Below are 16,627 nucleotides of genomic sequence, written 5' to 3' on the forward strand. Positions count from 1 at the left end.
ACATTCAAAAATAAAACAGGTTTGGTAGAGTCCGGTAATATGGAAGTAAAATAACACCACCTACCATATTTATCAGACTTACATTCCATAATAGCACCCTGGAATTGTTTCTTAATTATAATGGCTACACCCTTAGAGTTTGAACTATCACCCCCCGCTATTATAGTCCTGATCCATTTTCTGTTGGATGTTTTTTCCCAGCCCTCTTTGGGTAAGTGCGTCTCCTGTAAAAAGCAAATACTAGCCTGAGATTTAAAAAAAAGATGAAGAATTAAGTTCTTTTTCACGGCATTTTGTAGACCTTTAACATTCCAGCAGTCTAAATGCCAGCTACTGAATTCCTTACTTTAATTGGATATACTGAGATATTATAAGAATGTGGGATTGTTATTATACCTGTACATGATAATGTTTGTTTAGGGGGAGTTGCCTTAGGGCTTAAGGAAAAGAAGAGAGCACAATACATCATTAACACTGTCTTTATGAAGAAGTTAACATTGCAGAAGGAGGTAGCCCATAACTTCTTCAAACTAACCCCAGTGCCTAACCACCCATACTCCTTGTATGAAGAAGAATATAAACACACAAACAAAAACCAAAAAACTCCTATACATATGTACAAAATATACGTCTTCCAAATGAACATCAAACCTAGAATACTTACACATACACCCTCTGAGCTTCCAAAATCATATGTAATGTAAATACAGTTTAAATATCCTGCGGCATGTTTCTGTAGTAAAATAGAGCAGTGTACAATTGTAAATGCATCTACAGGCCTACTCAAAGGTGTATGCTCTCGGGAGTCCAACATTTAACTTGAATTTTAAGTAACTAAGATATTTAATGTGTTTAGGTAAGATTTTAAATGATGCAGTATGCAAGTTAGTAAATCACTGTTTACTTCAAATATCTTTTAGCTTACGATAGCAAATAGTAAAAGGATATAAACATCTTTTCCCCTGAAGAAAAAAAGAAAAAAAAGAAATATTTATGTATGGTAACCTAGCACCAAGCCACAGCTAACTATGTTAACATCATATCATAACGCCACCACCATACATAAGGAAGAGAAAACCCCATCAGTTTAACTAAGAAATGTTAAATAAAACCAGTTAAGAGCCCTCTGTTCTACTATCAGGCTACATGACATGTGAATATGAATAGTTACATGAGATAGAGCCACTTACAACAGCCTTAGAGCCATGCACTCTAGGATATTTAGTTTACATACCTTGCGTTTAACAAATTATCCCATAGACTATTTTAAGGTCAGCAATAAGTCTTGGCAAGTACCACATACCACACATTGTATTGGTTGCCCTATGACACAACACTATTATCAACCCCTCAGCCATTTTAAGAGGCATGCTACAGTAAACAAATATTGAAATAGGAAGTAGCTAATACTGCTAATCAGCTATTGGGGGAAGAAGCTTACACAGAATTAATCAAGAGCAATTAGCAGGTGAAGAAGAAAGGCATCTTTCTGTTTAGAGAATTTGAAACACGGCAAGATATAAGTGAAGTTATCTTACATAGTTTATGTTACATGGCTGACATCACCATAGCTTTAATGTTTAACACAAATAGTGTTAGAGGTCCACACATGTCACAATACAAGTGTGTTGCATATCTAGCATACAAGTTTAAAAAACAGAGCCAGCGTTTTGTTTTAGGCAGTACAATCTATATAGAATTGAAAAAAAAAAAAAAAACTAACTGAGCGTTAACTCCGCATCCCATCTAAATAACCACAGATCTCTTATCGACAAGGTCAGGAACCTGATTTCTGTTAGTTACGCTTGCCTAACTGCTACAAAGTGGACACTGTAAATTGCGATCTCTTCTATCAATGTCGCCTTCATCAACGATATGATATTGCCATGGTGTCTCTCTGAACCATACCTGGTGAAATTCTATCAATGCACAATTTAGCGACTGTAGAAAATAACGTACTTATCTGATAAATTTGTCATGCAGCACTTTAAAAGGATTATTTAAAAACTACTATATTAAAACAAAATCTTGTGACACTAAATCACACATTTAATGGAAATAATGTGCAGAGGTGATTTCTGTAGTTCACATTTATATCTGGATGAATTCCTATGTTTCTGATTGTCCACACAAGTATGAAGTATGTTGTAACATTCTTAAAGTTCGTCGGGTCTGTCTATGTCCTGTAACCATCTCTCTCTCATATGCTCGCTTATTTGCGCTAGGCACATAAATGCATATACCTTTCAAAACGAAAGTCATTAGCTGTACACAGCGCTTAGATGTGAATCGTCGATCACATTACCTGCTTCAGCCTGGGTATTCCAATTTTGTATATGTATTATGTAGGGTTCGAAATATCAGGGAAGCAGTTAGACATATTGCCTAGATTGTCTTGTACTTCCTGAAGCACGCATTCTATGTGCCGTTCAAAGAGACCCAAGGATGTTACAGTAGCATCTGGGTGTTCCAACTATTTGGGACCCTCTTGGAAACATCTTATGGAGAAATCTGTACCTACCAACACGAGGTCGGCGCTAACAGTTAAAAAGGCCATTGGAATTTTTTTAAAAAAAGCACGTAAGTGTAGATAAACTTGTGAGAATACAATATTTACATTTTTGGAGAGGAGATTAAACGGCAGACCATTGAAAGCAACGTATAGAACTATAACTATAACTAGAACTATAACAGACTTAGTCAAAGAGTCGCTGGCAGTAACATATTTTCAGGGAGTAGGAACTTTATTGAAAGCCTTGATAAAGGCTGTTTTAGCTTCATTTTGAGTGTTTACTGAGTATTTCACTTCATTACTGTAGAAGATCAGATTGCATCTAAACTGAGCTCCCTACTTCATCTAGTCTTATCTTAGATTTATACTTCTCAGAGCTTCGGGACGTTCATTGGAATAAAGGAATTCTTTTCAGCATCAAAAAGCCAAACTATTCAATACTCTCAGTTGTTAAATAGAGACCAAATTAATTGTATTTCTTATACCTTCTCTCAAAGTCTTACACTTACTGTGATCTATAAGGCCTAACCTTGCTGCTGCACTCTGAAGACCACATGGCCAGGCAGCTAAAATCTTTAATTGATTCTACTACAATGGAGATACAGACAACAAAAGCTAAATCCTCGGCATTTTTTTCACCAGAAAAAGAGAATCTTTCAAAAGGGCAAAAAACCAACAAACAACAGATGGAACTTAACAAAAATACCACTAGCACTAGTGAGGATACTGGCTTTCACATGGATGAATTAAAACAGGCCTTACAACCCATACATGCAGCTATTCAAAATTTTTCGGAACAGCTCTCAACCATTGGTAAATCTGTTACTCAGATTGCAGAAAGAGTGGGCACACTTGAACAGAAAACACAGTCAAATGAGATGCAAATCCAAACTCTCACTGAAGATCTTAGTGCCAAATCAACAGCTTTATCAGAATTACAAATGAAAATAACAGATTTAGAGGCAAGAAGTTGGAGAAACAATATTTTAATTAGAGGTATCCCGGAGAGCTATGACAACCAAAACTTAATCACCACTGCAAAACAAATCTTTGAATCATTATTACAACTTGTTGATGAGAAGCCTGAAATTACCATTGAAAGAGCACACCGAGCACTTCGTAGAAGACAGGACAGTTCAGATCCTCGTCAAGTGTATGTTAAACTTGTCAACTATCAAGTAGCACAAAAGATACTATATGCAGCCAAAAAACATAAATCTCTTATGTGGAACAACCATAAAATCTCCTTCTCACAAGATTTACCTTCAACCATTAAGGAAAACAGACAAAAACTAGCTCCGTTTTGCGCAGATTTAATTAAAAGAAACATCCGGTTTCAAATGGGATTCAGCAATTCTAATGTGTTCAGTCCTCATTTGCTTCTTCACCATTCCCAAAGGCCTGAATCTACACTATAAAAGTAGCCATGTAGCTAGGGAACTTGAAGGCAAGGAGAAAACAGAAGATTGTTATTCCTTTTGATTTATCTGCAGAGAAGACTACTAATCTTGCTAAGGCATGATTGTATTTTTCAAGTACATTCTAGATTTTGTAACATGTTACAAAGCAAATGCTATATATATACATATATATATATATATATATATATATATATATATATATATATATATATATATATATATATATAAAAATAAAACTTCTATTTAAAACAATAAAATAATAAATAAAGTAAATAAAACTCACAGGCACCAAACAGTTCAATTAAGCTTTCACTCTTATTATATGAAAGAGCTTCTTCAGAATAACCAAATTTTCAAACACATACAGTATAATTCAGAGTAAATCACATGTAAGTACAGTAACCAATGAATTAAATCAACACATTAGTACAGAGACCAATGAAATATCAATATAACATTCAAACAGTACCAATGAAATAGTATAAAGTGTGAAACTAATATGAATATGTATATATGTACATGGAATGCATATTCATAAGGGTAAAGTACACCACTCCTAAGAGTTCCATCTTAAAGCACATTTGATGTTGACACTTTCATTCAACCCAGGGAATGCTTCTGAATTCAAAAGCAACTGCCACTTAAGTTCCTATGCTGTTAAACACGATGTTGCTAAGAAGAAATTACCCTGGGTGGTTAATTGATTCTATTTACACTGAAGTAGCATCTGAGAGATATACAAAACATTTTCCTATTCTACTATATGGATTCAAACCTATGTCTGCTAAACCTGATACTTCCAACAGATCTCTTAGTTTCCCGCTACCCATCTCTAGGGACATGCTTCATATCAGAAACATTATTTCTAATAACTGAGACCTGTTAACTGAATCTCAGCACATGACCACAGCTATTGGTACCTCAGCTTATTTTTCTTTTAAAAGAACTAGAACTATCAGAATGAATCTGGAAAATAGAGATTCTCCTTTTTTGATCAATAGCACAACTACATCTAATGTACTAGTAGGTATGCATTCTTGCATGAAATGTGTAGTTTGCCCTTATATTTTATCAGGAACCCAATACACTTTTCCCCACTGTAACTATACTATTAGATATTCCAAACATTTTTTCTGTCACTCAACCGCAGTAGTTTATGCCGGTATATGTGAAATTTGTTCAGCTTTTTATATTGGAAAAACAGCTAGGAAGCTCTCAGACAGTATTAAAAAACACTTAGGAGCTATTAGATCTAATAATATGAACAATGCCTTAGCTAAACATAGCATTGCCTGCATTTCTTTTAAGAAATTTTATTTTATTATTCTTGAACAAGTAGAATGTTTTTTTGGTGATTGGGAATGTTACCTAGAACTAAGGGAACCCCTTCCCCCTACCCTACCCCCAGTCCAACCCACAAATAATCAATTTCAGTCATAGTAAACATAACTCCTCCCCTTCATCATTACAATCCCATAAATGCTATACTTACATTTTTCTTCTAAGTAACACATTCCAACATCTACAGGCTATACTACATCTAATACATCTACTCAATAAAGCTCTCCTAGTTAGAATAATTATATCCATCAGTTTATAGTATTTTCAACATCATCCTTAACCATACTATTCCTCCTTTCTCCTCTCTTCTCCAGACTTATATAATTTCTCTCCCTTACCATCCTTCTCTTTTTCTCTCTTCTTATATATACAATTTTTCTATTCTATCATGATAGATGACACTACCAATCATCTTAACATCTCTTAGCTTCTGTTTAACCCTACTGTTACAAGCCACCTCCCCAAAGGCACTGTAACACCTGCACCTGTAAAACCTTCCACTTTAGACTCGCCTTCTCACGCACTTACAAACAGCTTTTCCACCATATCTGACAGCTTTTTTGAGTACAGTTATATACATCAGATTCCAAACTTACCTTTACTACTAAACCCAAATTAAAATGGTATCACTCTTTACAACAGCTGCTTAAACTTTCCCAATGCTGTGACATTCACCTCAACCCTGGTCCTATGCATTTATCTACCTCTTCTCAAGCACTCCTCTCTAAAAATATGCTACTAATGACACTAAATATACTTAGTATCTGTAACAAAATCGCTGTATTTCACTTATGGCTTGCACACTACTCCACGGATATAGTAACAGTTAACGAAACCTGGTTAAAACCACATATTCAAGACACAGAAATAGTCCCTCCAGGATATAGAAAATACAGAACTACAAAAAAGCAGGCAAAGTAGCACTAATTTATTGTGGCACCTTGTCAATATCACCCCTCTCCAAATCTACTCCATCATTTAACAATACAAAAATTCTGATGACATCATTACAAGTAAACAAGACCAAACAAATATGCATTTCAGTAGTGTATATAACCCCCTGGCCAAAATGTTCCTACACTAGATGACTTTATATGCTGGACCTCTGATAATATTAACAATCAAACTATAATTATGGGTGATATAAATATCAGTTGGCAAAATCTGACTATTGACTCAACATCATATAGTATCAACCTACATAGTTTCACTCAACTGATCACTACCCCCACAAGAATGCAAGTAACAACTAGGTGCAACATTAGATTGGATCCTAGTTACTGACTCCCAGAAATGTTCTAGTTCCAGCACACTGTGTAATACCTTAAGTGATCACCTAGCTGCATATGCCCATAGGACCTCTCCTCATGAGAATAAACCCCATACTAGAAAACAGCCAGAAATTTAACCAGTTTCTGTCCACAGCTATTTAATAACATCATAAAATTTAGAAACTGGTCCCCACTAAAAACATTACTATGGGAAGACTCCATCTGCCTATTCAATAAATTATTTTTGGACACCCTAAACAGCTTAGCCCCCCTAAAATGCCAAGAACAAACCATGCACCTTAGCTAACCAAAGCCACAAAACAATTACTTCAAACCAGAGATACAGCCTGGAAAAATTGGCAATAGAACAAAAATGACACACATCTACTAACATATAAGCAGTTATGAAATAGAGCTAAAAAGCTAGTCATCACTGACAAAAAATTACTTTTCTCAACAAATATTTAATCAATCCAATAACTCCCAAAACATTCTGGAAAACAGTCTCATCACTCCTTACTTGTGAATCCATATAATCCCCCCTCACCAACACCTAATAAAGGTCTTTCCTTAATAAACAAAATGTTCAATTCTCACTTTATAGATAGCATACTTAAACATGTAAATAATCCTAAAGCCAACAATAACTCTAAGTCTACAGAAAATCCTATTTATACATTACCAGAGTCAACTAATAATTACACCACTACTTCAACCCATCCTCAGCAAAATATTTCAATATCTAGCAATTCATCTCCTAGTCTCTCACTACAACCCATTCCTACTTCACTAATACAGAAGCTTCTTCAAAAACTAAAACCTTGCTCTCTCTCTCTGTCTCTCTGATGATTACCTCTCATCTGAAAATGTAAAACTCACTACAGAATCAATAAACCTATCCTGTCAGTATTCTGACAAATCGATCCATCCTAGAGTCTGAAGTTCACAATCGCTGGAAGATATCTGTCATAATCCCCTTACATAAGGGAGGAAAATCCAATGAATTAACAAATTATTGACTCACCTCTATCCTCTCCCCTCTATCTAAATTTCTGGAGAAATGTGTACACACATAACTTCTGAAGCATCTTTTTGATAACAATCTCCTTTCACCCACCCAGAATGGCTGTCATCATGCACATGGCACTATCACGGCATTACTATCCTTCACAGATACTGCAAGCAAAGCCATAGATTCCAACCAATTAACTTCAGTAATACAGCAACTATCTACATTAGGATGCTCCCAAGTTACCCAAAAATGGTTTGCTAATTACCTAACCAACAGACAACAATGATTCAGATGGCAAACTAATCTATTACAATTCTAGGTCAATAAAACAGGTGTACCACAATGATCCATTATTCGACCCTTGCTGTTCAATATTTTCATTAATAACCTTTATAGTACCACCCTTCAGTGCATACTTATTCAATATGCTGATGACTCCACCATTGACTCATCCTCCATCAGCCTCCAGCATCTTTTACAAATAACACAAAACTCCTTCACCTCTATAGAAACCTGGCTAAATGAAACACAGTTGCTTCTAAATTCTAATAAAACTAAACTCTTATTATTTACACCAAAACCACTACTACACAATTTCAAAATATACTCACAAAACAATACAGAAATTGAAATTGTAACTTAAGCAAAACTTTTGGGCATCACCATAGGTGATAAACTTACTTTTGAACAACACATACTCAATGCCATTAAAAACACATTTTAAACTAGAAAAACTATGCAGGCATAAACACTTCATGAACAAACTTAACAGAATAATAGTCACTAATACCTTTTATTTCCTTCTTTCCTGTATGGAGGCTGTATTTTTACCAACATTCAAACAACCCTAAAGAATAAGTTTCAATCTTGCTATCACAAAATTGCTTAATTTGCCACAGGAATATTGTACCATTCACACCACTGCCATACTCTTAACAAATTAAATTGGCTAGAATAAAACCATCACCTTCACTCCATATAACTATCACTAGCACACAAAATAATATACGTATCATCCAGATAGCTGCCCCACATTGCAATCTATCCCACAGACCTATATTAAAAACGATTTCTCCATTTCACAAATAAACAGCTTCTACTCCTACAGCATTGCAAAACTATGGAACACCTTACCTTCTGATGTTAGCATCCTTGATTCCTTTAAGTCTTTTAAACTTGCACTGAAAAAATACCTTCTCACCACCCACATCTGCCCTTGCTCCACAACTAAATACAATTATACTTACCCACCCATCTCTCAACTATCTCTCCTTATAACCTCTCTCTTCCCCTTAATTCCTCCCTTCCCCTTTCCCTTCTTGTCAGCTCTTTGACCCTACCTTATCTCCCATTTATCTGCTCTTTTCCTTCCTCTCTTCCCCTATATTCCTCTCCCAACCTATTCTTTCCCCTTCTACCCTTCTCTCTATCTACTCTCCTGAGCCTTTTTTCTGACTGAAATTGCATATTGACTGTTGTTTTTCTCCTTAGTATATATTCTCACTTAATTAACCTCCTAATCTCACTTACCTCCTCCCTCCTCTCTTGTGGCATAACCCACATGTTTTTATGTATATATTTATCTATACCTATTATTAACATATCTCTACTTTTTATCTTCCCTGCTGTATTCTTCTCTCCTTTCACTCCTTAAATTCTTATGCATTAATTCCCTTTATTTTATTATTTCAAATAAAAAAAAATAATTTCTGTATTAACTTTCTTATGTATGATTTCTGTCTGTTCTTCTTTTACTGGTTGGACCACCTAATTAATCTTGACCAAATTACTCATTAACTTTCTTTGCAAAGTTCATCAAACTATATTATGTAAATTGTATAACATCTCAAATTGTATGAATGTCTATTAAAAGTATATATGATTGTATTTGTTAAATGTGCATGTGATTCTGTTTGTTGGAGTTTATCTCCTGGGTCTCTGTTGAAAACGAGTTCCTGACCCAGTTGGACTTTCCCAGTCACCAAATGTCAATAAATAAATAAATACAAATAAATTGTACAAACTTTCACTTGCTTTTTTTCTTTTGGGAGTGGGGGAGCCAACTGCTATTTGTATGTTGCCACAACAAAAGTTGTGTTCCAAGAGGTTTTCTCTTGAAAATGTGTAGTCATCCTGTTATTACAGTGGGAAACAATACATACTAGAGTGGTATTCCTTGTTTTGGACAAACCATTGGTTTGTGTGAGTGTGATGTGGTACAACCACATAACCTTCAATTTTAATAACCAGAATGTGTGTCTCCAGTGCTTAACCTTGAAAAATATATGCATATATGCAGGAATTTACTTATGTGATATTTATGTGTTTTATCCTTCTCTGTTGTATGTCACATAAGGCCATGGCACCCAGGCATACAAATCATGTCATAGTCTAGTTGTTCAGGCACCATGGTGCCTTTCTGTTTGAGAAAGGGTATGAGGATATGGCTGCAAGAATGCAGATTTGGAACCAGATATTCAATATTATCAATGCAATAGGGGGTTGTACTAGGACTTATGATCTGGTGTGTCATAGGGCCACTGATATCATTTTATCAGCCCATAGGAGAGCAGTTGCAGCTGCCCCTGAACAGATGGTTATGGGGAGCTGCTACTGAGCCACCACTGACACCAAATGAAGAGTTCCTGTCCACTGTCAGGAATCCAGAGAGCTCAGTGGAAACTGCATGCCAACATGTGATTGGTGTTAGTGCTGATGTGTCTGGGAGGACAAATATGTGCCAGGAGGAGCTTCCAGGTAAGCATACATATGGCAAGTTTTAAGATTTTCTTCTATAGTAAAATATAAAAAAAAAACATAAGTAATACTTTCTGTGTATCTTTTTTATGAACCTATTGATAAATTAATAGACGTAACAACACATTTGGTCGTTATACATGAACTGTGGGTGGATGTGTCAGATAAGTTTTAGTTAAAATTATTCTTAATGGACATTGTCAGAGACTGTCAAAGGATGAGATGCTGGAGATACCACACGGGAGGATTTTTAGAGCTGCTTGGAGGAGGCCTGCTGTCAACCCTTCACCCGATCCTGGTGTGCCTTTATGCGCCCCTTTATGTGTGTTTAGGGCCAGCATGGAGGTGCAGGCACATTCCAATAAGGGAAAATGTGTATTCACTGTCCCCCTGTGTTATTGCAATTATGATGTTTATTTGTGTACTTACCTTGATTCCTTTCTTCCAGGACCATCCTACCTTCTATGTGTGGTGCTATCTGCACATGGTAAGCCAAAGATTTTTCTTTGATTATTGATGACCATTTGTCAGATACATGCATTTATCTGTACATGTGAGATGGTTGTCATGAGTATGTGTCTTGCTGTACCATCTGCAATAGTGTGACCATTGTTAGTTTGTTGTCATATCAATTGTTTTAAATATTCAATGTAATATTAATTTAATTCCTGCTTTTGTGATTTATTATCACAAGTGATCATGACAGTGGAATTGTAAGGCTCTTACCCCCTTATGTCAGAGTATAGGCAGACTCTGATGATGATGGTGGCCAAATAGAGGTTGAATCTGACATGGGGTTGACATTTAGCCATTCTCTGTATTTCCTTAGACCTAGTTAGTAGGCCTATACATACCTATTCCACTGAGCACTTAGATGGATCTAGGACTTTTGAATGAAAGTTCAAAAGCCTGAATCCATTACCACTGAACACACTTTAACGAATGTGCTTTTATCGAGAAAGTGCTTTCATTAAAGTATGTTAAAAAAAAACCACAAAATCTACTTGAATGCAGGGGGGGTGAGCCCCCCTGTGCCCTCCACACCCCTTACTTTGATATTCTCACTCCGAGGTCGCACTACAGTGAAGAAAAGGGAATTTTCCCTTTGCGCACTGTAGTAAGACCGGAACAACAGGCATATCTACGTGAAAGTGCTGCTTCGGTGAACAGCACTTTTGCACAAGTATGCTCACCAAATTGGGATTCGGTGAAAGATGCAGTCGAGCATCTGTATGGATCCCCCTTAGATATTGGACAGATGGAGGGTGACACACTTGATCAGGGTAGTGTGGTTACTGGGGCTTCAGTGCCATTTGACTCTGGCTGTAGCCAAAGTTTGGGCGAGACACCACATAGGAGGGTTTTTAGGGGGTGCTTGGAGGAGGCCTGCTGTCTGCTGTCCACCCTCCACCTGATACTGGTGTGCCTTTATGTGCCACTTTGTGTATGTTTAGGGCCAGCATGGAGATGCAGGCGCATTCCAATAGGGCCTCCAAGGACATGCTTAGGGTTGTAGATGTGGCACAGGCTGACACAAGTGACTGCCTCCACCATGTGGCTAAGGCAATGGATTAGATAAATGGCATAATGGAATGGGTAGTGTCCACGCTGGTACATCTGGTGGGAGGGTTACAGCATCCATGTGGATGTAAGTCAGCAGCATCATCTGATGTTAGCCAACATGGCCATGCCCAATCACACTCCCATAGTAACACTACTTCCACTGATACATCAGTGATTGAAGTGTCCCCGCCCATATGTGGTAGGCCATGGGATTGTGGTCCTGGGTGTACTTGTCAGGAGAGCTCATCCAGCAGATGTCAGTCACATTCAGGTAGCAGCAGTACTACTAACCATGGGCATGGAAATGCCAGTGCAACTTCTGGCACAGCCAGTCTCATGGTCAGGGGAGGGTGATGATAAACTGTTACCTCTATCATGCACGGTTCATCACACCTGTCCAAAATGCCAGGATATACAGCTAGCACAGGGCTTGACTGTGTTGTTGCAGACACTCACACACACACATTTTACTTTGAGCGCCCATACAGACACACACACATAACAGGTATATGGGTCATTTGTGAGGATTATGTCTTGTTCTGTCTCAGTGGCCATTTGATAATTTATCAACATTTCTGCCTGCCTGTCTTTCTTACTGACAAGGATTCACTACCTTTTGTGTCAGCCTTGGCCTCCTGCCTCCCTAAACAACACCCTATACAAATGATGATAACTGTGTCATCTCCTTGTTTCTATCTTTTGGATTCAGGGATACGTAAGTCTTTTGTCTGATGCTCAGGGTGCATAGCTGACTGAGTGCTTATTATATGTGTGTTTGTGATGCACTTTTGAAAATTGTACTGCTTTCTTTCAGGTCTTTGTATTGTGTGTATCTTTGATGCATGAGGCCTATTAATTGATAGAGAACGCATCTATTGACATAAGTCAGTCCTGTCACATAGTGATGTAATTGCTGTAAAAATTATCCACCTTCTACTTGGCTATATTAGCAAGTAACAGTCTGCAAAGTTATGCCATTCATTTGTGTTAGTAACCATTTATTTTCCTATTCCAGGTTTAACCCTTACCTTGACAGTCTGGCAGTTACAAGTGTTTTAATTTGGGGCTGACTCTGTGTGATGCTAGCAGTACACAGCCATTATACGGGTAAGTAAAGGTTGTAAGCACTGCCTGGCATCAGTTTTACTGTACGCATGTATATAAGATGAAAGTCGCACCCCCTTATGTGGTGTGCATGTGCATGTGTGATATCCATTGTCTCTTGGGCAGAACAAGAGCATATTGTGCATGCCTACATCGACCTCTACCCACAGCAGCTGGTGGTACCCCCTCTGACTCCTCACTTTCATGCATACCCCTCAGCTGTTCAAATTTTTGCAGAATGTCTAGCTTTTTGATTCGTATTTTTGGTCTAGTTCTCATACAACTGTTGTTTTCTGGCAAATCACTGATGACTCATTAAGGATTAAAGTCTTAAAATAATGACAGACATTTGTTTTTCAGAATTCCTATCCTTCAGACAATTCATTCTAATGCAAAACCTTTTATTCTATCAACTGTATAGGTTTGTAAGAGTAATATTTAAAAGATTCCTTATTTTCAGGCCTTTGTTCCCTTCATTTGTTGTGGCTTTGTCCAGATATTTTGCTCTAAGAGGTTGAGAGGTATGCCTGTGTGTGGCCATGGTGACCTTGTCAGTGGTGGTGGAATGTGTGTCCCTTTCTCTTCATGTTCCTGTTGAAGCTGTTAGGATAATATTGTGAAAGATAGCACAGATAGTGAAAGTTTCAGCACAAGTACAGGGATAGTACTGCAGGGCTCCCCTGATGAATCTATGCTCCAGAACTATGACTTCAGTAGCCCAAACACATGCTCTGTGATATTTCTTGTTTGAGAATGTGCCTCATTACAGCATTTGATGAGTGTGTGCACATTTCTGTGGGTGTTATCAGCCACAGTTTGAGTGCATTCCCTGCATAACCTGGTAAATGACCTTGCGGGATGTCTCCCCTAGAAAACCTCTGATAGAGTTGAGAGTTGTGTCAGATATTGGAGTTGTGGTACCTGCCAGGGTTACCAGCACACACATTCAGGATGATTACTTTAGTGTAACACATGACCTGTCAGTTAATGGAGTAGAACCCCTTTCTGTTTATGTACACCCTTCCCTGTTCCCAATTTGGTGCTTTGATTTCAATGTGTGTGCAGTCTATGGCATCCAGGACTTCAGGGCAGTGTGCTACTGGGTAGAAATCCTGCATAGTTGCAAATCTATACTCAGGTGTACAGGGAAAATGTATGCAGTCACTGGCATGTTGTAGCACATCATTCAGGAATTGATGTAGCATCATGAATGTTGATGCCTGTGACACCCCCACCCCCCACATACCCCTGTTGATTTCTGGAAGATTGCTGTAGCTAATATTCTAAGTGCTACACATACCTTAGTTTACACACGTATGGGTTCTCCTTGGTTTGCCCTTGCTCTCAGCTGAGGACAACAGAAGTTGCAGAGTTCCTGTAGTGTGCCTCTTTCCACCCTGTAGCTTTCTACAATGTCCACCTCAAGCAGACCACGGGGTTTAAACATCCATCTCCTTCTTGGCTGTGGTCTGTTAGCAGCAGCAACAAAAAACCCTCGCACGGACAGCAACTGCACGGCACTGAAAAATGAATTAAACCACAAAAATGGCCAGCATGATAGAGAAACCTGCATTTAATAGTTTAATACAATACAGACCGGTTTCGGTCTCAATGACCTTTATTAATGTAACATTTTTTTATATTAGCACAACAACTGCTAATATAGTAACACCATATTTTAAATTGACCAATCAAAACCAGAGCATACTAGTGACCTAGCCCAAATTTAAAGGTATATACAATACACACGTGAAACAAAACATCAAAAATAAAAAACATATACATAAAAAGTGTATATTAAATATGTATGCATACAAAAATTTAGTGTACCTTAACAACACTAGAAAAGTTATTATTAATATATCAAAAAATATATAATATATATATATATATATATATATATATATATATATATATATATATATATATATATATAATATCTAGATAAATATTTACAAAAGGTCATTTAGGCCTGGGGGAAAAAGACCACCCAGATTTACAATCCAAGATCTTTCTTTTTTATTAAAAATGTCATGCCATTTATTTTTAGAAAATTTTGAACCAACAATTCTGGCAATAATTGTAAATGAAAATCTAACTGTTTTGTGAACTTGAACATGTTTGTACAATGCGTTTGTGATAACCTTGTTGCATATATTGCTCAAATGCTCGGAAATTCTAAGTTTAAAAGGCCTGGAAGTTTGGCCAATATAAAAAGCCCAACATTGAGATTCAGCAAGGTAAATAAACCTACGACTACTACAATTAGATAATGTATGAATTTCAAAAACGTTGGATGTGTTCTTACTTGAAAATTCTTTGGGTTTAAGTACATATCTGCAGAAGGTACAATGTTCACATGGATAGCATCCATATGACCTGGCACCCCCAATGGTTCTTTGTATTTTATCATATACTTGGATGGATGCATGTTTTTTGAAATTACTAAAATGTCCGCGTAAAGTAATTCCTTTTCTATAAGAGAACCTGCGTCTATCCTGTAATATAGTTGCCAAATGTTCTTCAGCGAGTAATATATCCCAATACTTATTTATGACCCCAATCAAAGATTTACTATTCTTACCGAACGTGGTAATGAATCTAATCTTAGAACTGCATCCAGACTTAGACCCACCATAGGTCAATTAATTGTTGTCTGGGCATCCCATCCACAAGATGTTTAGTCTGAGATAAATGGCTCTCCGAATATCCACGTTCCATAAATCTATTGGTGAGGTCTATATTACATAAATCAAGATTAGCTGTTCTGGAAGAGATTCTCTTATTTTTCATATATTGAGATTTAGGGATGTTTCGCGTAATATGACCTGGATGACAGCTGGAGGCATGTAATAACAAATTTGAACAAAGAGGCTTTCTATAAACTGTGTTGGCCAAAGTACCATCTGATTGTTTAGTGACCAACACATCCAAAAAGGATATAGATCTCTTACTGGCTTGCACAGTGAACCAAATTCCCCATTTGTTTTCGTTTAGATAATCAACAAATTTGTTCAAATAAACCATATCAGATTTCCAAACCAACCAGCAGTCATCCAGGTACCTACGCCAAATATCCATCTCATCCATATATATGTTATGACTCCTGTCATATATAACTTGATGTTCCAAGAATCCCATAAAGAGATCCGCATATATGGGGACAAAAGCTGCCCCCATAGCGGTTCCCCTATTCTGTAAATAATACTGACCATTGAAAAGAAAAACATTTTTTGTCAAAACATGTTCCACCAATCCTAACAAAAAACTGTTGAAATCAGCACTATACAAATTAAGTTCTAAAAGCCAGAATTCCAACGCCATAAGTCTGGCCCAATGTGTGATACTAGTGTAAAGCGATGTCATATCCAAGGTGCACAAGAGCCAGCCATCCTCCAATTGGGAATTGTCTATGATGTTAAGAAATTCTGTTGTGTCTTTTATTCTGGCCCTTACACCCTTTGATAGGGGTTTCAAATATCTAGTAAGGTACACAGAAATGGGTTCAGTAAGTGACTCATGGCCTGACACAATGGGTCTTCCCGGAGGATTATCAAGGCTCTTGTGCACTTTGGGAAGAAGGTAGGGTAACTAAGGTTCAGTAACTTTAAGGTGGTGGAGGGTTTGTTCATCAATGATGCATTCA

The sequence above is a fragment of the Protopterus annectens genome, chromosome 12.part0 (genome assembly GCF_019279795.1).
Source record: "Protopterus annectens isolate FY-2018-M chromosome 12.part0, PAN1.0, whole genome shotgun sequence".
NCBI lineage: Eukaryota > Metazoa > Chordata > Ceratodontiformes > Protopteridae > Protopterus > Protopterus annectens.